At 46.3% G+C, this 27,183-nt stretch overlaps 1 long non-coding RNA gene across 3 annotated transcripts; it reads left to right on the plus strand.

Annotated features, from left to right (window-relative positions):
* The first annotated feature begins 9,956 nt into the window (after window positions 1-9,956).
* Window positions 9,957-21,237, plus strand: LOC140420379 (uncharacterized). 3 transcript variants are annotated; one of them, XR_011946332.1, is made up of 2 exons: window positions 9,957-11,232; window positions 11,511-21,237. It is a non-coding gene; the product is annotated as an uncharacterized lncRNA (long non-coding RNA). The 3 variants fall into 3 exon arrangements; XR_011946333.1 differs by having other exon boundaries at window positions 9,957-10,043; XR_011946334.1 differs by lacking the exon at window positions 9,957-11,232 and adding an exon at window positions 11,251-11,421.
* Window positions 21,238-27,183: the final 5,946 nt, after the last annotated feature.

A 27,183-nucleotide genomic window follows, 5' to 3' on the forward strand; every position in this document is an offset into this window, starting at 1 on the left:
TTTTTACGCAGAGGGTAGTGGGTGCCTGGAACTCGCTATCGGAGGAGGTGGTGGAAGCAGGGACAATAGTGACATTTAAGGGGCATCTTGACAAATACATGAATAGGATGGGAATAGAGGGATACGGACCCAGGAAGTGTAGAAGATTGTAGTTTAGTCGGGCAGCATGGTTGGCACGGGCTTGGAGGGCCGAAGGGCCTGTTCCTGTGCTGTACATTTCTTTGTTCTTTGTTTGCTTCTGGTCGTGGTGCTGCAGATGGAGTCAGACGTTGCCGGAGCGCCAGGTCCAAAAAGAGACCAAACACATGGCAGTGTCTCTCTTTATCCTTGGGGGGGGGTTTCGCACTCTTTTGGGCGGTCCTTAGGTTTGGACCCAATAATTCGGCAGACTTCGATCACTGCTTTCGATCTGAGCCAATAAAGGGGAGGGTGCCTTGATTGCTGGGCGTGTCCTGAGCGGTCATTGACCGTGGCTGTTTATGCTTCCTGAGTAAAGGGAGTGGCGCCGATGTGTCTGGAATTGTATCGGATACCCGAGTACCAGTTCCTTTGTCTTAGGGAAATGGGTCATTAGCATGCAAATCGGCTGGGGGTTTCGATCCTGTCTGGTTCTGCTTACAAATATACATTTAGGCTCTGAGCCTGCCTGAATCTTACATTGGCTATATTTCCCTTGAGGCTTTGCAAATGTCCATGTTTCTTTGTAAATGGCCATCCCAGATGGCTACACCACCAAACACCCTTTCGCTCTGTGATCCTCGTGAAAGTTGAAGCCAGGAATTCACAACATGGCTCAATGATCATCAGCCCTCTGGAGGCAAATTTGTGAGACCAACCAGTCCAGCAGGAAGAAACCCTCCGCCCAACCCTATTGATCAACTGACACAATTAACAAAATGCAGTCCTGGATGCAATTGAGAACAGAACAGCGGAATCCAACCACCGTAATCAGTTGTGAACTTGGTGTGTGAGCATGTGCGATGAAACACAAAATCCTCCCACGCTGAGGGCAGGTGAACGGCCTCGCCCCAGTGAGAACTCAGCGGTGTCTCCATAGTTGGGTTGGATCACTGAATATCTCACCTACTCAGAGCAGGTGAACGGCCTCTCCCCAGTGTGAACTCGCTGGTGTGTCCGCAGGCTGGATAACCAAGCAAATCCCTTCCCACACTGAGAGCAGGTGAACGGCTTCTCCCCATTGTGAACTCGCTCATGTCTCTGCAGGCTGGATAACTGAGTGAATCCCTTCCCACACTGAGAGCAGGTGAACGGCCTCTCCCCAGTGTCAACTAGCAGATGTTTCTGCAGGGCAGATGAACGTTTGAATCCCTTCCCACACTGAGGGCAAGTGAACGGTCTCTCCCCAGTATGAACTCTCTGGTGTGTCCGCAGTTGGGACAACTGAGTGAATCCCTTCCCACACTGAGAGCAGGTGAATGGCTTCTCCCCAGTATGAACTCTCTGGTGTGCCTGCAGGGTAGATGAATGACTGAATCCCTTCCCACACTGAGAGCAGTATAATGGCCACTCCCCAGTGTGAACGCGGTGTGTCTGCAGAATGGATAACCGAGTGAATCTCTTCCCACACTGAGAGCAGGTGAACGGCCTCTCCCCAATGTGAACTCGCTGGTGTCTCTGCAGGTCAGAGAATTGAGTGAATCCTTTTCCACACTGAGAGCAGGTGAATGGCCTTTCCCCAGTGTGAATGCGCCGATGAATTTCCATCACAGATGGTGCTGTGAATCCCTTCCCACAGTCCTCACATGTCCATGGTTTTGCCATGTTTTGGGTCTCCTCGTGTCTGTCCAGTTCGGACAATCAGTTGAGGCGTCGTCCACACACAGAACACGTGTAGGGTCTCTTCCCGCTGTGAATAGTGCAATGTTTTTTCAGGCTGTGTAACTGGTTAAAGCTCTTTCCACAGTCAGTGCTCTGGAACACTCTCACTCGGGTGTTTTTCCAGTCTCTTGGAAAAATGTTTGCCTCATCTGTCAACTTCAAAATGTTTTGAAGTTGACAGATGAGGCAAACATTTCTCCTTTAGATTCGAAGGCCAATGATATTCAGGTCCCAAGGAATTGAGGGACTGTCAGATCCAGACGACAGGTTTTAGATTTCTGTCTGTAATTTGTCCTCTTCGAATCTCCTGTTAAAACAATTTACAAAAGACAGCACTGTCAGTACAGGATAGAAATTCAGAACAAACAATTCTAGTTTCTCTGGAACTTTCTTTTCTCTTGCATTCCGCAACATCTGTAAATATCCATCCCACATATTCTCCCTCTATTCACTGTATCTAATATTCACCCTCCCAATTCTCCTGAAGGTGCTGATTCAGGCTGATTGACAGATCCATGCTCACTGCTTCCTGTCCTGGACACAGGGACCATAACAAATCGGAGCTGCAGTCAGCCATTCGAACCTGCTCAACCATTCAATGAGAGCATTAGCTGATCTACCTCAGCATCATTTTCCAACACTATCCCCCATATCCCTCGATACCTTCACTCCCTTGAAACGTTAGCAATCTCAGTCTTGAAAATACTTGATGACCGAGGTTCCACAGTTCTCTGGGGTGGAGAATTCCAAATGCTGACAGGGGGAGTGAGGGGAAGATGTGTGTGGTGGTGGAATCACGCTGGAGTTGGCAGAACTGGTGTAGGATGATTTCTTCAATGCAGAGGCTGGTAGGGTGAAAAGTGAGGACAGTGGGGATTCTATCCTGGTTCTGGGAGAGAGGAGCGAGGGGGAGGGCAGAGGTGTGGGAGATGGGTCGGACACGGTTGAGAGCCCCGTCGACCACAGTGGGTGGGAAGCCACGGTTAAGGAAGAATGAAGACACGTCAGCAGCACCGTTTTGGAAAGTGGCATCATCGGAACAAATGCGACGGAGGTGAAGGAACTGAGAGAATGGGATGGAGCCCTTACAGGATGTGGGGTGTGAAGTGCTGGAGTCGACGTAGCCGTGGGAGTCGGTAGGTTTGTAATGGATATTAGTGCACAGTCTATCTCAGAAATTGAAATAGAAAGGTCAAGGAAGGAAAGGGAAGTGTCGGAGACAGACCATGTGGAGGTGATAGAGGGGTGCAAACCGAAGCAAAATGAATATATTTTTCCAGCCTTTGCAGAACACCTCCAGTCCATCCGCAAGCAGTTCCCAGACCTTCCTGTCACTTGCCATTTCAACTCACCGCTCTGCTCTCAGTCCACATGTCTGTCCTTGGCCTGCTGCAATGTTCAGGTGAAGCCCAGCGCAAACTGGAGGAACCGCACCTCATCTTCTGATTACGCATGTTACACCCTTCCGGACTTAACATCGAGTTCAATAACTTCAGACTCTCCACCACCTTTACCCCATTTTTATCTATCAATTTACTTTTGTTTTTATTTCTTCCATTGATCGTTTTTTCCCTCCCCATTATTCTCCTCCCCTCCCCCCATTCAAATTATTTCAAGTTGCCCTTTACACACTGCTCACCTTTATTCTGCTATTCACACATTCTAACCTTTTTACGTACCACTATCAGCCCTACTTAGCCTTAATTACCACCATTTGCATTCCTTTTATCTTCTGTTCTCGACATCTTTGTCTATATCTCCACCTATTGCTGGCCCTTATCCAGCCCCAGCGCTCCATTCCACCCCTCCCCCACTACAGTACAAATCTGACCCCATTTCCAGTTCTCTCTAACTGTCACAAAGAGTCATCCAGACTCGAAACATTAGTTCCCTTTTCTCTCCACAGATGCTGTCAAACCTTCTGAGATTGTCCAGTATTTTCTGTTTTTGTTTAAGATTCCAGCATCCACAGTAATTTGTTTTCATAATAATATATCTAATCTGTACCATGTAAAACCACTAGACATATCTCTGTCCGACATTTATTTACTGTTCCTTTAAATTTTAGCCAACTCTAATAATAATAATCTTTATTGTCACAAGTAGGCTTACATTAACACCGCAATGAAATTATTGTGAAAAGCCCTGAGTCGCCACATTCCGGCGTCGGTTATAGAATTTACAGTTCAGAAGGAGGCCATTCGGCCCATCGAGTCTGCACCGGCTCTTGGAAAGAGCACCCTACCCAAGGCCACACCTCCACCCTATCCCCATAACCCAGTAACCCCACCCAACTCTAAGGGCAATTTTGGACACGAAGGACAATTTAGCATTACCAATCCACCTAACTTGCACATCGTCGGATTGTGGGAGGAAACCGGAGCACCCGGAGGAAACCAATGCATACATGGGAGAACGTGCAGACTCTGCACAGACAGTGACCCAAGCCGGGAATCGAACCTGGGACCCTGGAGCTGTGAAGCAATTGTGCCAACCACTATGCTACGGTGCTGTTCGGGTACACAGAGGGAAAATTCAGAATGTCCAAATTACCAGACAGTACGTCTTTCGGGACTTGTGGGAGGAAACCGGAGCACCTGCAGGAAACCCGCATAGACACAGGGAGAACTCTGGGGAAACCAACCCCTTTAATTGTGAACATGAGGAAAGAAACCACCCTTTTAGCCAAACAAATAAATGTGTCAAGCTGAGGGAGCAAAAGATGTCAATGTCTTTGAGAGAGAGAGACCTGGACCAAGCTTTGCAGAATCTGCACCCTCCCTGGATTCACTTCCTTTCCGTTCCGTTCAGCTGCTGCAAGTGACCAATTGAAGGTCAGAATGAGAAAAGAAATGGAAAGGGGGAGAAAAGAAAGCGTTTTACGCACAGATGTTGGAGACAGGAAGAGGTTTCAGTCCGTGTCATGGTCAATCATCATTAACACAACATTTGCCTTCTGATTGGCTGGAAGACCATAGTCCTTCCGGTCCTCCCACTTTCCCATTGGACAACACCTGAGCAGGAAGGTCAGAGGGCGGGCTTTCCTCCACACATGCGCAGCTTCCCCTCACCTTTGGACATGCGCAGTATCTGATCACCCGCCCGTGCGGCGGATAGAGCGGTTTCCCCAGCGCGAGGGATTGTGGGAGCTGCGGCCGACACTGTCCAAACTCCTGGGACTGGGATGAAAAGTGGAGGAGGGGCAGTGACCTCACCCTGACACAAAGTACATGTTGGTAGTCACGGGAATTGATTGTGACGTTCGCCCTCAGCACCTGGGGAAGGCAATAGGTGAGAGTGAAACTGAACCCGAGAGTCAGCATCTTCACGGGAGGAGACTTGGGGAAAAGCAGGAGGACAGAAGGATAAATTAGTGTTAAAATCAATAGTGAGGAGAGCATCGGTGGGGGTCAAACATTTATAGTTTGAGAGGAAGAAGGATTTTCTGTGACAACTAGAATTGTCAGTTGTGAATTTCTATTCTGTAATCACAGCGATGATTAAAAAAAACATTTTTTTATATAGATTTAGAGTACCCAATTATTCTTTTCCAATTAAGGGGCAATTTAGCATGGCCAATCCACCTAACCTACACATCTTTTTGGGCTGTGGGGGTGAGACCCACGCAGACACGGCGAGAATGTGCAAACTCCACATGGACAGTGACCCAGGGCCGGGAGTGAACCCGGGTCCTCAGCACCGTGTGGCAGCAGTGCTAACCACTATGGCATCCTGATGATGTCAATCCTATCACACCCATTATAGTCTCTATCAGGTCAGTCTTCAACCTTCTCTTCCCCAGGGGAAATATCCCCAACCTGTTCAATATCTCCTGAAACTTAAACACTCTCAGTTCTGATATCATCCTTGTTAATCTTTCTTGCACATCCTGGAGACCCTGTCTCTGTTTTAAAGGGTATATAATTAATATTTAGATTTGGATTAATTTGGTTGAAGGTGCCTTATTTACTCAGTTCCAAACTGACCCTCTAAAATGCTTCAATTCGAAAGAGGCTTAACAATCAGGCAAGAGAGGACTCTGAAATGTCAATGTTTATTTTTTTAAAGCAGTATACTGATGAAGTACACAAGTGATGTTCGCCTCCTCAATTGAGTGACCTGTCCTGGTAGAAGTGTGAACCTTCTTCAGGTTCCTGAAACAACAGTGATTTCCTAAAATCCTGCCCAGGAGCACTCAGTGTCTCCACGACTCGAGTCCAACGTACAAAACCCAGGATCACTCACAAATCCCACTTTTACCTCTTGAATTAACATTACCTCATCTTGAATCAGACCTGTTGTAATCAGACAATTGGTCATGATTGTCACTGGGTTAATTTTATTGGATTTAACCATTGATGTAAATTGTTCCGTGGAGCAGAATAATGGGACTGTTCAGGATCTTTCTATTATCTGAGTTCAGACAAAATCATGAATGGTTTGCATTGAATAAATAAAGAGAAACTGTTTCCACTGACAAAAAGATTGTCAACCAGAGGACAAGATTTAAGGTTATTCACATAAAAGCCAGAGGAGAAATGAGGACGATGAATCTTTACACAGTGAGGTGCTGTGATCCGGAATGCACTATCTGACAGGCTGGTGGAAGCAGATTCAACACAAGGAGTTGGATAAATATTAGAAAGGGACTAGTTTTCAGGGTTCATGGGGAAAGGGAGGATAGTGGGACTAATTGAGTACTTCTTTCAAAGAGCCAGCACAGGCACAATGGGCCGAATGGCCTGTGTGGCTGTGTGGTGAGATTCTGTGATCAAAGATGAATAAATGTGTGTCTGTAATAAGTACAGTGATGTCAAGAGTGTCTGGAATTCCCTTTCCTCGTTTCAGTTGTCTCCCTTTCCTTCCAATTTGATTTTAGACAGAGAATAGAAGCAAATGGTTTTCAGTACATTGAGCAGCCCCGATGTCTATTCTCAGCCAGCGTTACACAGAGGGATAAGGGGTGGATTCTCAGACCAGTGAGTCAAGGCAGCCTCTTTAAATGGGCAGTTCCCACAATGTATTCAGTGACCACACTGGGCGCTCCTGTCCTCCCCAGTCAGCTGGCTCATGACAGGGACCCGGATTTGATTCCCGGCTTGAGTCACTGTCTGTGCAGAGTCTGCACGTTCTCCCCATGTCTGCGTGGGTTTCCTCCGGGTGCTCCAGTTTCCTCTCATAAGTGCCGAAAGACGTGCTTGTTAGGTGAATTCGACATTCTGAATTGTCCCTCACTATACCCGAACAGGTAAATCGGGGATTTTCACAGTAATTTAATTGCACTGATAACTTAAGCCTATTTGTGACACTAATAAAGATTTTTATGATTAGGTGGGATGACGTATTGAATCTCTTCCCACAGTCAGAGCAAACAAACGGCCTCTCGTCAGTATGAACTCACTGGTGTGTCCACAGGCTGGATGGAACACTGAATCCTTTCCCACACAGAGCAGCAGAATGGTCACACCCTAGTGTGAATGTGTCAATGAGTTTCCACTGTAGATGGACAACTAAATCTCGCTGGTGTCTCTGCAGTGTGGATGACCTTCTAAACTTCTTTGTGCAGTGAGAGCAGCTGAACGGTCTCTCCCCAGTGTGAATGCACTGTGCATTTCCATTGTTTCTCCATGGTGCGGGTGTTTCCTGCTGTCTTTCCAGGTTAGACAATCAGTTGAAGGCACACACAGAATACGTGTACGGTCTCTGCCCGCTGTGAATGGTGCAATGCTTTTTCAGGTTCTTTCCACAGTCAGTGAACTGGAACACTCTCACTCGGGTGTGTGTCTCGGCGCTTTACCAGTCATACTGTTTGTGTTATATTTTGGGGATCTGGTGGCCGTCAAAGAGTAGGGGGGCAGTTTGTGGTTGGGAAGAGAGGCGTTGGGGCCTCCACCTCAACAGATCCTGCCTGCGGGCAATCAGCAAGGCGAAGGCTAAAACATCTGCCCACTCACCCATCTGCAGCTCCGGCAGGTCTGACACCCCAAATATGATCACGAAGGGACCCGGTTCCAAATCCACATGCAGAACCTGAGTCATGGTGCTGAAAATTGACCCCCAAAATTTCTCCAACTTTGGGCAGGACTAGAACATATGGACTTGATTGGCTGAATCCCTCCCACACCGCTCACAGCTATCTTCCCACCTCCTTGAACAATCAGCTCATCCTCACCTTCATTAAGTGCACCCTGTGCACAACTTTCAACTGAATCAACCCCAGCCTCGCACACGAGGTTGAGATGTTAACACTCTGCAGCACCTCACACCATAGTCCTCCCTCCAACACCATCCCAAACCCTTCCTCCCACTTGGTCTTAATCCTTTTCATGGACTCCTTGTTCTCCGCCATAATCCTACCATAGATCGGCAAAACAACCTCACTCTCCAGCTCCCCCAACCCCCCACCCCCTCAACCCCCCTCCCCCCACGCCCCCCCCCCACTGCAATTGGCAGGTAGTGACATCCTGACAGATGTAAACAGATGTCCTTCTGGGTTTAAATGACTGTCAGCTGTGCTCCGACAGACAAACTGTCAGTCTCTGCCTGACTCTCCTACAGCTTCCTCTCATGGGTGAGTTGGACAAGGAACACTCATCACTTGAGCTGGGAAAAGCCATTGATTGCTGAGCAATGGGTGAACATGGATTCAGATCCGCTTCCAAGTTTTGTGTCATCTGCAAACTTTGAAATTGTCCCCTGCAACCACGATCTAGATTATTAATATACACCAGGAAAAGCAAGGGTCCAAATACTGACCCCTGGCGGACACCACGACAAACCTCCCTCCAGCCTGAAAAATATCCATTGACTGTTATTCTCTGCTTCCTATTATTCTGCCACTTTTTGTGTCCACCTTACCACAGTCTCGTTTATTCCACGAGCTATAATTCTTCCCACAAATCTGTTGTGTTGCATTGCATTGAATGCTCACTGAAAGTCAATGTACACTACATCAACGGCATTACCCTCATCAACCCTTTCTGTTACCTCCTTTAAAAATCCAGCAAGTCAGTTAAACACAATTTCCCCTTTAGAAATCCATACTGGTTCTTGCAAATCAGTCCATATTTTTCCATGTGGCTTTTAATTCAATCTGGAATAATTGATTCTCGAAGCTTGCCCACCAATGATGTTCAACTAACTGATCTGTAATTGCTGGGGCTATCCTTTTTGAACAAATGCATAAGGTTTGTAATTCTCCAGTCCTCTGGCACCTCCAGCAAAGACTGGGAAATTATTGCCAGCTCCCCTGTAATTTACATTCTCACTTTAACACTTCCTCCTTATCAATTTTGAACCCATCTAGGGACAAAGTTTGCTAGTCTGTCTCCATGGCCTGGGTAGCATCTATCTCCTTGGTAAAGACAAACAGTGAGTATAGTTTTATTTTGAATAGGGTGTCAGTTACTGTTTCTCATTCTTGAAAAGCTCCTTCTTCACATTTAAACAGGTAATGGTAAGTGGGGGAAAATGATGCACATTGACCCCAAAACAAGATACTGTAAACATTCAGATAAAAGCAAGTTACTGCAGATGCTGGAATCTGAAACGAAATCAGTAAAAACTCAACAATCTCAGCAGGTCTGACAGCATCTGTGGAGAAAAAGTGAGCTAATGTTTCGAGTATGGATGGCTTTGACAAAGAGTCATCCAGACAAAATATTTGTTCCCTTTACTCTCCACAGATGCTGTCAGACCTGCTGAGATTGTCCAGCATATTCTGTTACTGTAGACATTCCCTGTCTGCCCAGTTCTATTTTGAAGTCAGCCCCTGAATAGTCTCAGATTTCCACATTTGAGCAACAAACATTGAAATATTTGCTCCAGATCCACAGGGTTTCATCTGTTTAAAGCCACAAACAGAAAGGTCCAGTTTTCTCCTGAAGTTTGAGACAAATCAGCTTAAAATGATACAGAGTTTCAGCCAATGTGGGAGATTCCAGCTGATCCCCGCCCCTCACGCACTCCGACTGGCTGGAGGACCAGCTGCTCCCGTTCAGTCATCCAGGTCCGCCCCCTCTTTCTATTGGTCTGGGGCTGCCGTCAGTCAACCTGGCATTGTGATGCAGAGCATGCGCAATGCGGCTGCTAGAGTTCGACATCAGTGCGCAGGCGCGGGAACGGAGTTTGGAGCATGCGCAATTCCAGTGTTGGCCTCGGGAAGGGACTCCTTTGTCCCGGAGAAGCGGAGTCAGCGTCAGGCGGTGGGTGGGAGGATCCGCAAACCCTTCAGAATCATTGTCAGCTCCCTGGTTTGCAGCTGCCGGGAACAGGCCCAGGTTAACCCTCCTACTTCAGCGACTGGAGGATGGTTCACACCAGAGGAGGGGGGACAGTAAATAAGAGCTGACACTTTGGACTCAAATCAATGAGGATTCTGGGGCGAGAGAATCGCCGGGGGCTGGCGTGAATCCCACCCCCGCCGGTAGCCGAATTCTCCGGCACCGGATATTCGGCAGGGGTGGGAATCGCGCCGCGCCGGTTGGCGCCCCCCCCCCCCCCCCCCCGATGATCGGGGGCGTAGATTAAACCACCTATCTTACCGGCGGGACAAGGCGGCGCGGGCGGGCTCCAGGGTCCTGGGGGGGGCGCGGGGCGATCTGGCCCTGAGGGGTGTCCCCACGGTGGCCTGGCCCGCAATCGGGGCCCACCGATCCGCGGGCGGGCCTGTGCCGTGGGGGCACTCTTTCCCTGCCGCCTCCGCTACGGTCTCCACCATGGCAGAGGCAGAAGAGACTCCCTCCAATGCGCATGCGCGGGAATGCCGTCAGCGGCCGCTAACGCTCCCGCGCATGCGCCGCTCGGCGATGTCATTTCCGCGCCAGTTGGCGGGGCACCAAAGGCATTTTCCGCCAGCTGGTGGGGCGGGAATCAGTCCGGCGCGGGCCTAGCCCCTTAAGGTTGGGGCTCGGCCCCCAAAGATGTGGAGCATTCCGCACCTTTGGGGCGGCACGATGCCCGACTGATTTGCGCCGTTTTGGGAGCCAGTCGGCGGACATCGCGCCGTTTCCGGAGAATTTCGCCCCTGATCTCTGGAAAGGAAGGAAACCCTGGGAGGTGGGCGGCGAGGATTCACAAACGCTGGAGGCCCCAAATCCCCAGTAGGAACCTGCAGGTCCCGAGTTTGCAGCTCCCGGGGCTTGTTTACTTCTTGTGTGCCCAAGTGGGTGGGCATCAAGGTCCCAGTGACCAGGACAGAAAATGAGTGATTAATTGATTTTATTCTCACTTTGCAAAGAGAGGCTTGAGAATTCAACCCAGCCAGAGTGGAGGCAGGAGGTAAATTGTAAGGAAAATAATTGTGAAGTCGCTGTGCTGGGTTTGACAGGCTGACCAACTCTCACGGTGAAAATTAACGGTGGTGTTTGCCAGAGCTGTTGGAACATAGAAGCGGTAAGGAACATGGTTCTGTGCATTGACAAAGATCCAATTTGTAGGACAGCCAGCATCCAGGCAGCATGAAGACTGGGGCAGTGGACTCCGATACATTTCTGTAAAATATGGGACTATTAGTCACCCTGGGATTTGCATTCAGCGCGGGGAGCAAGAGAGTGTATGGGAGTAGGATTTACTGTTTTGCAGGTACAAATGAGGAAAATATGTTGTATAGAAAATAGAATTGTATGTTCAGGATTTCTCTCTGTATAACGTTTTGTAAACTTCTTTTCCAGGGCACTAGATTGGGTGGATTTACAGACAGGAAGCTCAAACGGAACATCACAGCATGATCTGACAGAGTCACTGAGTCGCCACAGCCAGAATATCATTAGTCATTGAATTTGTAAGGAGAATGTTTGTGTGTTCTGCCTGTGTGACACCATTTCAAACATCATTGTGACTGGAAAAGCATCAGGACACACACTGGAATGAGAGTGTTCCAGTACATTGACTGTACAAAGAGCTTCAACCAGTGAAACATCCTGTAAAAAAATCACACGATTCGCAGCAGGGAGAAACCATACAGGTGTTCTGTGTATGTGGACAAAGCTTCAACGGACTGTCCAAACTGGAGAGATATGAGGAAACTGGCACCATGGAGAAACCGTGGAAATGTGAGGACTGTGGTGAAGGATTCAATTCTTCACCCCGGCTGGAAATCCATCGACGCATTCACACTGGGGAAAGGCCGTTCAGCTGTTCTGTGTGTGAGAGGAGATTCACTCAGTCATCTGCCCTTCGCTTACACCAGCGAGTTCACGCTGAGAAGAAACCATTCAGCTGCACAACCTGTGAAGAGAAATTCAAGTCTTTATCCATCCTCACTGAACACCAGCGAATTCACACGAGTCAGAAACCATTCATTTGCTTTGTGTGTGGGAAGGGATTCACTCAGGTATTCACTCTCCAGACACACCACCAAATGCACACAAACAAGGAACCATTCAGGTGCATCACCTGTGGAGAGAATTTCAGTCAGTCAACTGACCTCAGTGAGCACCAACACACTCACACTGGGGAGAAGCCGTTCACCTGCTCCGTGTGTGGGATGGGATTCCCTTGGGCATCCCAATTGCTGACACATCAGTGGGATCACACCGGGGGGAGACGGTTCTCCTGCTCCTTGTGTGGAGCGGGATTCACTCAGTCACAACACCTGCTGAGACACCAGCGAGTTCACAAATGACTGCAGGGATTGGAATCTGCTCTTTTGCTGCTGCTAATCACATCCAGGATTGATAGCCTGACAATATCTGGTTTGATTCTGCTGATGTTAACAATCCCTATAACTGGCTGCAGTTTAATATTCTGAAAATGTCACTGATTTTTGGGGCTGAAATGTCCCTTTTTAAAATCCCCCCTGTGATATTTCTCCTTAATTCAAGAACTCTCAACAGAAACACATTTAGGGTAAAATTATGAACTTGTACTTCAATCGTGATCTTTGATGCAAATCAGGCCTAAAAGGTTCCACTGATTAACATCTCCAATTAGAAACTGCAGATTAATCCTTGCTGACAATTCTTACTGACTTCTTCAGTGTTCTGTCCATTATGATATTAAATTGTGAAGGAAGCGAAACAAACAGTGAAATATTATACAGGTACTGTAAAAACGTACATAAAAACCTTAACATCAACATTAATACTGATGAAGTTTGGAAGTCGCTGAGTTGAATCATTTCTGACACAGCAGCAACAACATTTGGTAAAGGTGGAACCCACAACAAAGACTGGTTCAGACTCACTCAGCCGAGATGACGTCTGTCAATGAAGCAAAAAGCAAAGTCGACCTAATGTCCAACATAAACCCAACAGCTAGAACACTGCATTACTTGAAAGTAGCCAAGACAGTTGTGTAAATATCATGGAGATCCTATGCAAATAAACATTGGATCAGCCTCTGTCAATAATTCCAAGCTGCCTGTGACAATGGAAATCTACGACTGATGGGGTCTGACCATCACTAAAGTTGTGCGACTGAAATTGGCAGCTGGTGAAATTCTTACCAACAGAAGTAAACAGATGTCCTGCTGGGTTGATCACGACTGTGAGCTGGACATCTCCCAGATTGTCTCTATTGCAGCTTCCATGGTTGAGTTGGACAAGGAACCCTCACCAGTTGAGCTGGAAAAGGCCATTGATTGCTGAGCAAGCAGAAAGGCACCCGGCAAGGATGGAATTCCAGCTGATCTGCTTACACACGGAAAGTCCCATCGGCTGTAACACCTTCATGACCTCCGACGTCTCTGATGGGTGACAGGAACCATTCCATACGTGTGATGCAAAATCATCACAATATATAAAATCAGCAGTGACAGAGGAGATTCCAACAACGACAGGGACACCTCACTCCTTAACATCACTGGGAGGACCTTCACTCGGGTCATGTCTAAAAGATCCATCTACTTGCAGATTGAATGTATCCAGAAGCACAGTGCGGTTTCTCTGCTGACAGGTCTGCAGTGAACATGATCTTCTCTGCACACCAGCTACAAGAGAAGTGAACAATTGGTATTTAATCTAAAATGTCTATGCTGAGAAAAGTGAAACGTTATCATTACTGAGTGAAAGTGAACCTTTCAGTGTGAATCACAATTTAATTGTACAATTGGAAAAGGCACCAAAATGTTTGATTCCCTCAAGACAAACTTCAGCCTCACATAGAAACATAGAAAATAGAAGCAGGAGGAGGCCATTCGGCCCTTCGAGCTTGCTCCATCATTCATTGTGATCATGGCTGATCATCCAACTGAGTAACCTGTTCCCCGCTTTCCCTCCACATCCTTTGATCCCTTTTGTCCGAAGAGCTGTGTCTAACTGCTTCTTGAAAGCAGACAATGTTTTGTCCTCAACTCTTTCTGTGGTAGTGAATTCCCCAGGCTTACCACTCTCTGGGTGAAGAAATTTCTCCTAATTTCTGTCCTAAGTGGTCGACCCCATATCCTTCGACTATGACGCATGGTGCTGGACTCCCTCACCATCGGGAATCCTTCCCGCATTTACCCTGTCTAGTCCTGTTAGAAGTTTATAGGTTTCCATAAGATCCCTTTCATTCTTCTGAACTCCAGCGAACATAATCCTAACTGGCTGAATCTCTCCTCATACATCGGTCTCGCCATCCCAGGAATCAGTCTGGTAAACCTTCACTGCACTCCCTCTATAGCAAGAACACCCTTCCTCAGATAAGGAGACCAAATCTGCAGACAATGTCCCAGATGTGGCCTCACCAAGGCCCTGTATAATTGCAACAAGACATCCCTGCTCCTGTACTCAAATCCTCCTGTTAATAAGGCCAGCATACCATTTTTCTTCTTCAGCACCTGTTGTACCTGCATGCTTACCTTCGGTGACTGGTGTGCGAAGACACCCAGGTCTCATTGCACATTCCCCTCTCTTAATTTATAGTTATTCAGATAATAATCTGCCGTCCTGTTTTTGCTGCCAAACTGGATAACCTCGTATTATCCACATTGTACTACATCTGCCATGCATTTTTCCACTCAACTTGCCCAAATAGCACTGAAGCATCCCTGCATCCTCTTCACAGCTCATCCTACCACATAGTTTTGTGCCATCTGCAAATTTTGGGATATTACATTTATTCCCTCATCTAAATCATGGATATAATGAATAGCTGAGGTGCTGGTACCGATCCTAGCGGTACCCCACTGGTCTCTGCTATTCGGAAAAATACTTGTTTATTCCTACTCTTTATTTCCTGCCTGCCAACCAGTTTTCTATCCATCTCAATATAAAATCCCTAAACCCATGCGGTTTAACTTTCTGATGTGGAACTTTGTTGAAAGCCTTCTGAAAGTCCAAATAAACCACATCCACTGGCTTCCCCTCATCAACTATTCATCAGTTACATCCTTGAAGAATTGCAATAGGTTTGTCAAGCATGATTTCCCTTTCCCAGGATGGTGTATTGCCTCCCTGGTGCCAGGGTCAAAGATGTCTCTGAACGAACACAGGACATCCTGAAGGGGGAGGGTGAACAGCCAGACGTCGTAGTATACATAGGTACGAATGACATAGGCAGGAAAAGGGATGAGGTCCTTCAGAAGGAGTTCAGGGAGTTAGGCAGTAAGCTAAGAAGCAGGACCTCTAGGGTTGTAATCTCGGGATTACTCACTGTGCCATGTGCCAGTGAGGCTAGAAATAGGAGGATAGTGCAGCTAAACACGTGGCTAAACCAGTGGTGTAGGAGGGAGGGTTTCAGATTTCTGGGCCAGAGGGATCTCTTCGGAGGCAGGTGCGACCTGTACAAGAAGGACGGGTTGCATCTAAACTCGAGGGGTACCAATATTGGGGCAGCACGGTAGCATTGTGGATAGCACAAATGCTTCACAGCTCCAGGGTCCCAGGTTCGATTCCGGCTTGGGTCACTGTCTGTGCGGAGTCTGCACATCCTCCCCGTGTGTGCGTGGGTTTCCTCCGGGTGCTCCGGTTTCCTCCCACAGTCCAAAGATGTGCGGGTTAGGTGGATTGGCCATGCTAAATTGCCCATAGTGTCCAAAATTGCCCTCAGTGTAGGGTGGGGTTATGGGGATAGTGTGGAGGTGTAGACCTTGGGTAGGGTGCTCTTTCCAAGAGCCGGTGCAGACTCGATGGGCCGAATGGCCTCCTTCTGCACTGTAAATTCTATGAAATATCCTGGCTGGGAGGTTTGCTTGTGTCACCCGGGAGGATTTAAACTAATATGGCAGGGGGTGGGGACCAGAACGTTAGCTTAGAAGCTGTCATAACTGAAGAGGAAATAGAGAACAAAAATAATAGAACATCACCCTCAGGCAGAACAAAAAAGGTGACAAGTGTGAGAAGGGAGGTGGTCAATGCAGGACTGAGGGTATTGTACCTTAATGATCGCAAGATACGGAATAAGATCAATGAGCTTGTTGCGCACATTGAAATTGGCTGGTACGATGTTGTGGGCATCACAGAGACGTGGCTGCAAGGGGATCAGGGTGGGATCTAAATATACAAAGTGCTGTGGACAAGGATAAGAGCGGACCTCGGTTGAATGTGGTAAATTGGGGGAAGGCTAATTCTAACAATATTAGGCGGGAACTGAAGAACTTAGATTGGGGGCGGATGTTGAGGGTAAATCAACATCTGACATGTGGGAGGCTTTCAAATGTCAGTTGAAAGGAATTCAGGACCGGCATGATCCTGTGCGGAAGAAGGATAAATATGGAAAATTTTGGGAACCTTGGATAACGAAAGATATCGTAGGTCCCGTCCAAAAGAAAAAGGAGGCATTTGTCAGGACTAGAAGGCTGGGAACAGATGAAGCCTGTGTAGAATATTAGGAAAGTACGAAGGTACTTAAGCAAGGTGTCAGAAGGGCTAAAAGGGGTCACGAAAAGTCATTGGCAAATAGGGTTAAGGAAAATCCCAAGGCTTTTTACACGTACATAAAAAGCAAGAGGGTAGCCAGGGAAAGGGTTGGCCCACTGAAAGACAGGCAAGGGAATCTATGCGTGGAGCCAGAGGAAATGGGCAAGGTACTAAATGAATACTTTGCATCAGTATTCACCAAAGAGAAGGAATTGGTGGATGTTGAGTCTGAAGAAGGGTGTATATATAACCTGGGTCACATTGAGATCCAAAAAGACGAGTTGTTGGGCGTCTTGAAAAATATTAAGCTGGATAAGTCCCCAGGACCTGATGGGATCTATCCCAGAATACTGAAGGAGGCAAGGGAGGAAATTGTTGAGGCCTTAACAGAAATCTTTGGATCCTCACTGTCTTCAGGTGATGTCCCGGAGGACTGGAGAATAGCCAATGTTGTTCCTTTGTTTAAGAAGGGTAGCAAGGATAATCCAGGAGACTACAGGCCGGTGGGCCTTACGTCAGTGATAGGGAAATTACTGGAGAGAATTCTTCGAGGCAGGATCTACTCCCATTTGGAAGCAAGTGGACATATTAGCGAGAGGCAGCACGATTTTGTGAAGGAGAGGTCGTGTCTCACTAACTTGATAGAGTTTTTCGAGGTCACAAAGGTGGTTGATGCCGGTAGGGCAGTGGATGTTGTCTATATGGACTTCAGTAAGGCCTTTGACAAGGTCCCTCATGGTAGACTGGTACAAAAGATGAAGTCACACGGGATCGGGTGAGCTGGCAAGATGGATACAGAACTGGCTAGGTCATAGAAGGCAGAGAGTAGCAATGGAAGGGTACCTTTCTGATTGGAGGGCTGTGGACTCGTGGTGTTCTGCAGGGACCAGTGCTGGGACCTTTGCTGTTTGTAGTCTATATAAATGATTTGGAGGAAAATGTAACTGGTCTGATTAGTAAGTTTGCGGACGACACAAAGGTTGGTGGAATTGCGGATAGCGATGAGGGTTGTCAGAGGATACAGCAGGATTTAGATCGTTTGGAGACTTGGGCGGAGAGATGGCAGATAGCGTTTAATCCGGACAAATGTGAGGTAATGCATTTTGGAAGGTCTAATACAGGTGGGGAATATACAGTGAATGGTAGAACCCTCAAGAGTATTGACAGTCAGCAAGATCTAGGTGTACAGGTCCACAGGTCACTGCAAGGGGCAACACAGGTGGAGAAGCTAGTCAAGAAGGCAGATGGCATGCTTGCCTTCATTGGCCGGGGCATTGAGTGTAAAAATTGGCAAGTCATGTTGCAGCTGTACAGAACCTTAGTTAGGCCACACTTGGAGTATAGTGTTCAATTCTGGTCGCCACACTACCAGAAGGATGTGGAGGCTTTAGAGAGGGTGCAGACGGGATTTACCAGGATGTTGCCTGGTATGGAGGGCATAAGCTATGAGGAGAGGTTGAATAAACTTGGTTTGTTCTCATTGGAACGACGGAGGTTGAGGGGCAACCTGATAGAGATCTTCAAAATTATGAGGGGCATAGAGAGTGGATGGTCAGAATGAAGGGGTGGATAGTCAGAGGCTTTTCCCCGGGGGAAAAGGGGTCAATTACTAGGGGGCATAGGTTTAAGGCGCGAGGGGCAAGGTTTAGAGGAGATGTACGAGGCAAGCTTTTTACATAGAGAGTAGTGGGTGCCTGGAACTCGCTACCGGAGGAGGTGATGGAAGCAGGGACGATAGTGACGTTTGAGGGGCATCTTGACAAATACATGGATAGGATGGGAATAGAGGGATACGGACCCTGGAAGTGTAGAAGATTTTAGTTTAGTCGAGCAGCATGGTCGACGCAGGCTTGGAGGGCCGAAGGGCCTGTTCCTGTGCTGTCCTTCTCTTTGTTCTTTCATAAATCCATGTTGACTCTGACCAATTCTGCCACTGTTTTCTAAGTACTCCACTATAAAATCTTTGATTATGGACTTTAGAATTTTCCCCACTGCCGTAATCACGTTGATTAATCTATAATTGCATTTTCTTTCTACCTCCCTTTTTAAATAGTGACATTACATTAGCCTCCCTCTGATCTGTAGGAACTGTTCCAGAGTCTATACAATCTTGGAAGATGACCACCAATACATCCACTATTCCTTGAGTCACTTCCTTAAGTAGTTTGGTATGTAGATTATCAGGCCCCGGAGATTTAACAACCTTCAATCTCATCAATTTCCCCAACACCATTTCTCTACTCTGATTTCCTTCAGTTCCTCCCCTCTCTGAACCCTGCATTCCCCAACATTTCTGGTATGTCATTTGTGTCGTCCTTTGAGAAAACAGAACCAAAGTATGTATTGAGTTGCTCAGCCATTTGTCTTCACCAATCTCTTTCTCTTCATGTATCGATAGAAACTTTTGCAGACAGTTTTTTATGTTCCACGCAAGCTTCCCTCGTACGCTATTTCCCCTTTCTTAATCAATCTCTTGGTCCTCCTTTGCTGAATTCTAACCTGCTCCCAATCCTCAGGTTTGTTGTTTCTCCTGGCCAATTTGTATGCTTAGTCCTTGGATCTTGAAGTAATGTTTCAGAACTCACAAACTGTGGGAGGCTCCACCCTCTTTAAGAAGGTTGAAGCTTACCTGTGAAAGCTAATGTTCTTGCTTTATTTTTCTTCAGGTTTATTCCTGTGATTTGGAAAGTTGCCTCAAGGAGAATGGGGGAAAAAAGTTACAATTGGGCAAAGCTGAAACCCCCTTCCCAAAAGAATTGGAAAACAAAGTTTCAAATGGTGTTTGGTTCATCTTTGGTCTGAAAAGGAAAGTCACCTAAAGTCAGCACAATTGGGCAGAGTTGGGAATGTTTGCAAACAAACCGAGAAGTTAACCCTTTCCACTGACAGCACGGTGATAATTTGCCTTTTAAAGATTTGGCTTTATCCCATTTCTTATCTTTCAAAACAGGGTGTTTGAGAACAGGAGATATGGGAGTTATCTCCAAACTGATTTCAAATATTTGTGTCTCTGATATACAAAGACAATATTGTGTGAATGCAATACTATTGGACAGTAAAGTTTCTCCAGGACTCCTGAATGAGACTGATAATAATTAATAGGATGGCCCACTCAGAATAAGATGGAGAAAATCACGTTACCCAATGGAAATTGGAATAACTCACCCCGGGGAGAGCTCAAGTGAACAGATCAATGTTATATCGATGTACATTCTAGTGAAAATCAGTGTAGATCAGACAAATAAATTGATAACTTTCTCTTGGAGATAAATGTGTCCCTGCCTCTGAACTTTAAAAGATAAACTGAATTGATTGGCCATTGACTGAGGCATTGGAGCCATGCAGGGAGAGAGAAGTACAGATCCTCCGACAGAGATCCCCCCCCCCCCCCCCCCCTCCACCGCCCGGCCCACGCGCCAGATGTTTTGGTAAGATCACCTGAAAGTCCAAGAGTGACATGTATGGCACATGGAGCCTGATACTGGGATACCAGTGTGGGTGTGCTGATGTGGAAATGCATGGTGAAGCTGGAAGCTGCACTGAAGAACGGGTCCCAGACATACTCAGCTATTCGATAACAGAACAACATTGATTGATTAATGTGGTCAGTAGAATGAGACAACATTTTAAATCATTATGATATTGACACATATTCCACTGGAAAACTGACTTTAAAACAATCAGAATATAATTATACACACTTATATCTGTCAGAGGGAGTGAAATTAAAGTGAAGAGGGACCTAGAATCTGGATTTAGAAAATATCCACAAGGTGGAGGTAGGTGAACAGAGAGCTGGAGAATCTTTAAAGTCCGTGCATGAACTTCTGTTTGAAGCTGATGTATTTTCAACATGCCAATAATTTGGAATGGTGTGAGATGCTCTGCAGCTGGGAAAGATGAATCTAAGTGAACAGTTATCACATTTTATTGGAAAGGTTTTTACTTTTATTCTTGGCGGCAGCTCAAGCACTTGTGTTGCTGATTCTGATAACTTTAGCAGTTTTAGTATGTTATCGAAATGTGTTATCTATGTAATCAAGAAATTATGAAAATAAGCTTGTAGTGTAGAAATAGGTGGGTTGATCAGAAATCAGTTGAGAGAAGTCAATAAGGATATTCACTTCTCAAGACGGGAAGATTTGTAAGAAATAAATGATAAAATATGAAGGCATTTATTGAATATTATAGGAATAGCTCACTTCCTTTCTCGCCTGTGAAGAAATCTTCCACAGCAGCTTGCTGGGTGACAAACACAGGACAGGCCTGTTCTTTCTGCCCAGGACTGGTCTCTAACACAGGCTCTTAAATTGACATTTCTAACCCTGATATAATTGGATCTCAGGATCCATCCGCAAACCATTTGTCTGTGTAAAGGTTAAAACAGGAAGAGATTTCTAAAAAGATCCATACTGGCTTCACCCAACACCCACACTGGCTCACAGCAGTGAACCATCCAGAGGAGACTGCAGCCACTAGTAATGGAGACCAGTACTCATTCTGCATCATCCATCTGTCCTCTGGGACTGGGAAATCATTCTCAGGCTGTATGATGTTTTGTGTGTCCATTATGCATCATTTATAAACTGTTGTTTCTTAATAAACCAGCGTAAAATCACATATTGGCTTGGTCCCATTTTTGGGGTTATCTGTGACTCCTGGATCAAGTATCTCACCGATCACTGCATGCTGTTCTGGTCACCATATTATAAAATGATACCGAGGCACTGAAGAGGGTGCAAAGAAGATTTATAATGGTGAAACCAGAAATGTGTAGGTACATAAAAAATATCAGGAAAGGATTGACAGGCTGGGTCTCCTCTCTCCTTAGAAATGAAGGCGGTGGGGATAACCTAATAGAAATCTTTAAAATAATGGAAGGTTTTGTGAGAGAGGATATGGAGAGAATGTGGGGAAGAGCATAACTAGAGAACATCAATACTTTATACACATGATATGGAGACACCAATCCATATCTACACGTGTTCCAGATTTTAATGTAATTGTCCAATACAGAAAACACAGTATTTTGTGTCTGTGTGGGTCTCACCCTCAAACCCAAGGAAGTAATAAGGTATGAGAATTGAAATAATATAGAGTTGGAAAGGAGAAAAGTCCAAAAAATGGAGCAGTCTGTGACAGGACACAAATTAGTTGCCTCTTATCCTGGAGAAATTAAGGTCCCAACAAAGTGTGTGTCTGAAACATTAATTTATTTGACAAATATCAAAATATTAAACTCCAACTGGTTACAGGGATTATTATCAGCAGCAACAAGCTCCAGCTGTCAGAATGAACATGGTTCAGTCCTGGATGTGATTAACAGCAGCAATAACAGCAGAATCCAACCCCTGCAGTCACTCGTGAAGTCTCTGGTGTCTCAGCATGTGGGATGACCAAGTGAATCTCTTCCACACACACAGCAGATGAACGGCCTCTTCCCAGTGTGAGTGTGTTGGTGTTTCAGCAGATCAGATGTAGTTTTATAGCTCTTCTCACAGTCAGAACATTTAAAAGGTTTCTGATCACTGTGAACAAGTTGATGTGTAGCAAGGTTCCATAAGTGAAGGAATCTCTTCCCACACTCAGACCAGGTGAACGACCTCTCTCCAGTGTGAACTGTCTGGTGTCTCTGCAGGTTAGATAAATGATTAAATCTTTCCCCACACACAGAGCAAGGGAACAGCCTCTCCCCAGTGTGAACCTGCTGGTGTGTGAGCAGGTTGGCTGACTGAGTGAATCCCTTCCCACACTCGGAGTAGGTGAATGGCCTCTTTCCGGTGTGAACTCGCTGGTGTCTCAGCAGATCCATTTCACTTTTGAAGCTCCTCTCACAGTCAGAACATTTAAAAGATCTCGTATTACTGTGCACAAGTTGATGTTTCATAAGGTGTGCTGACTGAGTAAATCCCTTTCCACACAGGGAGCAGGTGAATGGTCTCTCCCCAGTGTGACTGCGTTGATCGTTGATGAGCTTCCGGCAGGGATGGAGATTTGAACCCCTTCCCACAATCTCCACATTTCCACCATTTCTCCATGGTGCCGATGACCTTGTGTCTCTCCAGATTGGAGCCTCATTCACAAACAGAACATCGTGTACAGTTTCTCTCTGCTGTGAATGATGTGATGTTTTTTCAGGCTGTGTAACTGGTTAAGGCTCTTTTCACAGTCAGCTCACTGGAACACATTCACTTGCATATGTATGTGTCTCGGTGCTTTTTCCAGTTACACTGACCTTCCCACAGATAGAAGACAAACATTTCTCCTTCCACATTCAGGGGCCGATGATATTCATATCCTGACAAATCAAAAGGCTCTTAAACCTTGAGTTTTCTGTCTGTAAGTCTTTCCATTCCAATACCCTGTAAAAAGAATCAAAGTAGAATGAAACTCAATAGACAGCACAAAAACAGGTCATTGTATCCAGTGTCAGTCTATATATTCCCCATGAGCCTATCGCTTCTCTCTGTCAGCAGGTCTTTCTATTCCTTTCTCTCTTGTGTCTGCAACTGCTAAGTGCATTCATGCTGTTTTCCTCAACCAGTCCCTGTGGCGGCAAGTTCCACACCCTCTGGATAAAGACATTGAATCTAACCAGTACTATCCTGTGTGGCCGAAGAGCGATGCTGCCTCTTTTCTCAATTTCCTGCAGAGGCTGAATCATTGTTGATGAAAAAGCGTTGAGCCCAGCAGCATTACTCTTGTCTGATCATCTCTGGAAAGCAGGCGTACCAGAAAAGTCAGCTCAGCCTTCACAACACTCAGAATAAAGCCGATACCTTGTCAAGGAACTGCAATGAACCACAAACAACTATTTGTAGGAATCCCTGTCTGCCTATCCTCCGGTAAAACATCTTGAGATGTTAGTGGCAATATGTGAATAAGATGCGGCGTTTCTTCATTCAAGTTTGTAAATTGGAATTCTATACCCTTGAAGGCTGTGGATGCTCAGTCGCTGAGTATATTCAAGACTGAATTCAAGAGATTATTGGATACAGAGGGAAAGAAGGAAAATGGCGACAAGGAGAAAAAGTGGAGCAGGCTCTATGTCCTCCAACTGCTCCTGTTTATTCTGCTCTTAAGTGGCTCTTGATGGACAGTGTCCTCTTTACATTTCGTAAAATGACCAATAACGATTTCGGATTTTATTTTGGTTCCATTCAAGTTCCGAGAATCGTAGAGGTGCATTGCACAAGAGGGGGCGATGGGGGTTGTTCAGCCCATCTTTCCTGTGCTGACTTTTAGAAAGAACGGACTTGTTCAGTCCCTCATTCCCGTTTCATGTCCCTCGCCTTGCACCTTCTCATACTCAGGTAACTATCCACCTCTCTTTTAAAATTAATTAGTGAATCGTATCGCTGCCTTTTCAGGCAGATCCTGGAACTCACTGAGTTTTGCTCAACTGCCATTGTGATACAGGTAGTTCAGTGAAGGTTTTACAGTGGGCAGTACGAGAGTATTTCAAAAATATCAACAGAAAAATATGTTTGAATATTAAAATTATTGGATGGGAGGGTAGAGCTGGTCCAGGGTTCAGAATGATTTTTCTCCTGGTCACTGGGACCCTGAAGCCTCCACTTCCTGTTCCCTCACCAAAATGGCCGCACATGCGCCGCTTCTACCAAGTTTCTACTTTGTTTCTACCAAGATGGCGGCCGGTCACCCTGGGTCAGTGGGCCTACACTAGACTCTGGACACTTTGGGAGTAGAAGAGGAAAAATAGAAGTGGAGAGGCAGGAGGTAAAGGAGACAAATTTTATCCAACTACAACTTGAATAATAACTTTGACAGATTCTCAAACCCCCAACTTCCCCAAAGTAAGAGGTGTATATGAAAACCACCACCTCCAATTCACACATCGTCCTGACTTGTCTGACATCCAGAATTGGGTGAGCAGACATTTCCTCCAATTAAACATTGGAAATAGTGAAGTCATTGAGTTTGCACATTCTCCCAGTGTCTGCGTGGGTTTCATCCCCACAACCCAAAGATGTGCAGCGTAGGTGGATTGGCCACGCTAAATTGGAAAATAATAATTGGGTACTCTAAATTTATTTTTAAAAATAAATAGTGAAGCCATTGTCTTATGGCCCTGCTACAAACTCCATTCTCTAGTCACCATCCACCTCCCTGGCAACTGTTTATTTTATCCTTTCACAGGGAGTGGATATTGCTGGGAGAAATCATTGCCCACTCCTAATTGCCCTCGAGAAGATGGTGGTGAGTTGTCTTCTCAAACTGATGTAATGCATGATGTGTAGGTTGGGCCACAGTGTGGCCAGGGTGGGAATTCCAGGATTTTCACCCAACAACAGTGAAGGAACAGGGACATAGTTCCAAGTCAGGATGTTGTGTGGCTTGGAGGGGAACCTGCAGGTGATGGTGTTCTCATGTGTCTGCTGTGCTTGTCGTATGAGGCGGTCACAAGTTGAAAAGTACTGTCCAAAGAGCCTTGTTGAGTTGCTGCAGTGCATCTTGTAGGTGGTACGCGCACAGTGTGTGACTAATGCAGATTTCAATGTCATATTTGACCAGAAGATGAGCTTTTGACTACATATTTGCACCATCACTAAGACTGTTTATATCCAGCTCAATAATATTGCCCGACCTAGCCCACACCTCAGTGTATCTGCTCTGAAACCAACATCTATGCAACTGTTATCTTTAAACTTGATGATTCCAACACACTCCTGAACAGCATCCCAACCTTTATCATCTGTAAACTTGAGATCATTTGCTGCCCATTTTCTCATTCTTACCAATCCCCTTTTCACTTGGCGCAGTCTTATCAACTGGTTGAACTGTTGATTACCAGAGGCAGCAGCAACACATCCAGCTCTACCTGGCTCTGCTCTCCTCTGCCTAAACTGGTCACTATTTCTGGATTGTTCCTGGAAGCAAGGACAACTCAGATTCTGTTCTTCATGATCATCTTCTTAAATCTCTCTCCTGACTTCAAACAAGTGCAAGGAGCTCATTGATTTCTTTGTCACTGACACTGAGATCATCCGTTCAGCTGAATCTACTTCCAAAAGTTATTTGTGAACTCGCCTGTGTCTCATTAGGTTTTGTGACAGCGTGAATCTCTTCCCACACATGGAGCAGTTGAAAGGCCTCTCCCCGGTGTGAACTCGCTGGTGTGTTAGAAGGTCAGATGAATCAGTAAATCTCTTCCCACACTTGAAGCAGATGAACGGACTTTCCCCAGTGTGACCACGTTTGTGTTTCAGCAGGTGTGATGAACTGCTGAATCCCTTCATACACACAGAGCAGATGAATGGTCACTCTCCAGTGTGAATTCGCTGGTGTGTGCAAAGGTTGAACAATCGATGAAATTGTTTCCCACACATGGAGCAGGTGAAAGGTCTCTCCCCTGAGTGACTACGCAGATGAGTTTCCAGTTGGGATGGAGATATGAATGCCTTCCCACAGGCCCCACATTTCCATGGTTTGTCTATGGTGTGGATGTCCTTGTGTCTCTCCAGGTTCGACGATTTCACACCTGTAAATTTCAAATTTCCCATAAAAAGAGTTTATAAACATCATCATTGTCAATACCGAATAAAAATGAAGGAGAGACAATTCTAGTTTGTTTGGAACAGGTTTTCTGCACTTCTTTCTGTGAAACAGTAAATCCTCATCACATCCATTCTCCCTCCTCCCTATGCTGGAATCCAAACCTCAGGGTGACAAACCAGCCCACATTTTATGGGCCATATTTGAATCCACTGAGATTTGCTGCTTGGGTGTCTGACTCGTCAACTGGACCTATGTAGAACTCTGTTCCAACCGTTCTGGCAGCCAACCACCCCCTCCCTGGCCTCGCATTTCTGTCAGCAGCCCACCCAACACCGCCCACCTCTTCACACAGACCCGTGCAGGCTTACCTTTAATTTTCACCATGAGAGTTTGTCAGTCTTCCAAATCTTTCAAACCATCTTCAAAATTCCTTTCCTTACAGTTTACCCGCTCCCTCCACTCTGGCTGGGTTCAGTTCTCAAGTCCCTCTGTGCAGTGAGAATAAATCGGTAATTTTCTCTCCTGGTCACTGGAATCCTGATACCCCGCCCACTCTGTTGTTTCACCAAGACGGCCACAGCTGAAGCAAACAAGCCCCGGGAGCTGCAAAATCAGGATCTGTGTGTTCTTTTTGGCGGTTTGGGGCCTCCAGCGGGTGTTTGCAAATTCTCCCCGCCCATCTCCCAGGGTTTCCTTCCTTTCCAGAGATCAGAGTCCTCATTGATTTGAGTGCAAAGTGTGAGCTCTTATTTATTGTCTCCCTCCCCCATCCTCTGATGTGAACTATCCTCCAGTCGCTGAAGCAGGATGGTGACCGTTAACCTGGGCCTGTTCCTAGGAGGGAGAAGCCCCGCAGCTGCAAACCAGGGAGCTGACAATGATTGTGAAGGGTTTGCGGATCCTCCCTCCCACCGCCTGATACTAACTTTGCTTCCACGGGACAAAGGACTCTCCTCCAGACGAACAATAGCATTGCACCTGCGCGCTACTGTCTCACCTCATCAACCGCACTGCGCATGCTCCAGATCACAATGCCCAGGGGAAT

This window comes from Scyliorhinus torazame, chromosome 5, assembly GCF_047496885.1.
Source record: "Scyliorhinus torazame isolate Kashiwa2021f chromosome 5, sScyTor2.1, whole genome shotgun sequence".
NCBI classification, from domain to species: domain Eukaryota; kingdom Metazoa; phylum Chordata; class Chondrichthyes; order Carcharhiniformes; family Scyliorhinidae; genus Scyliorhinus; species Scyliorhinus torazame.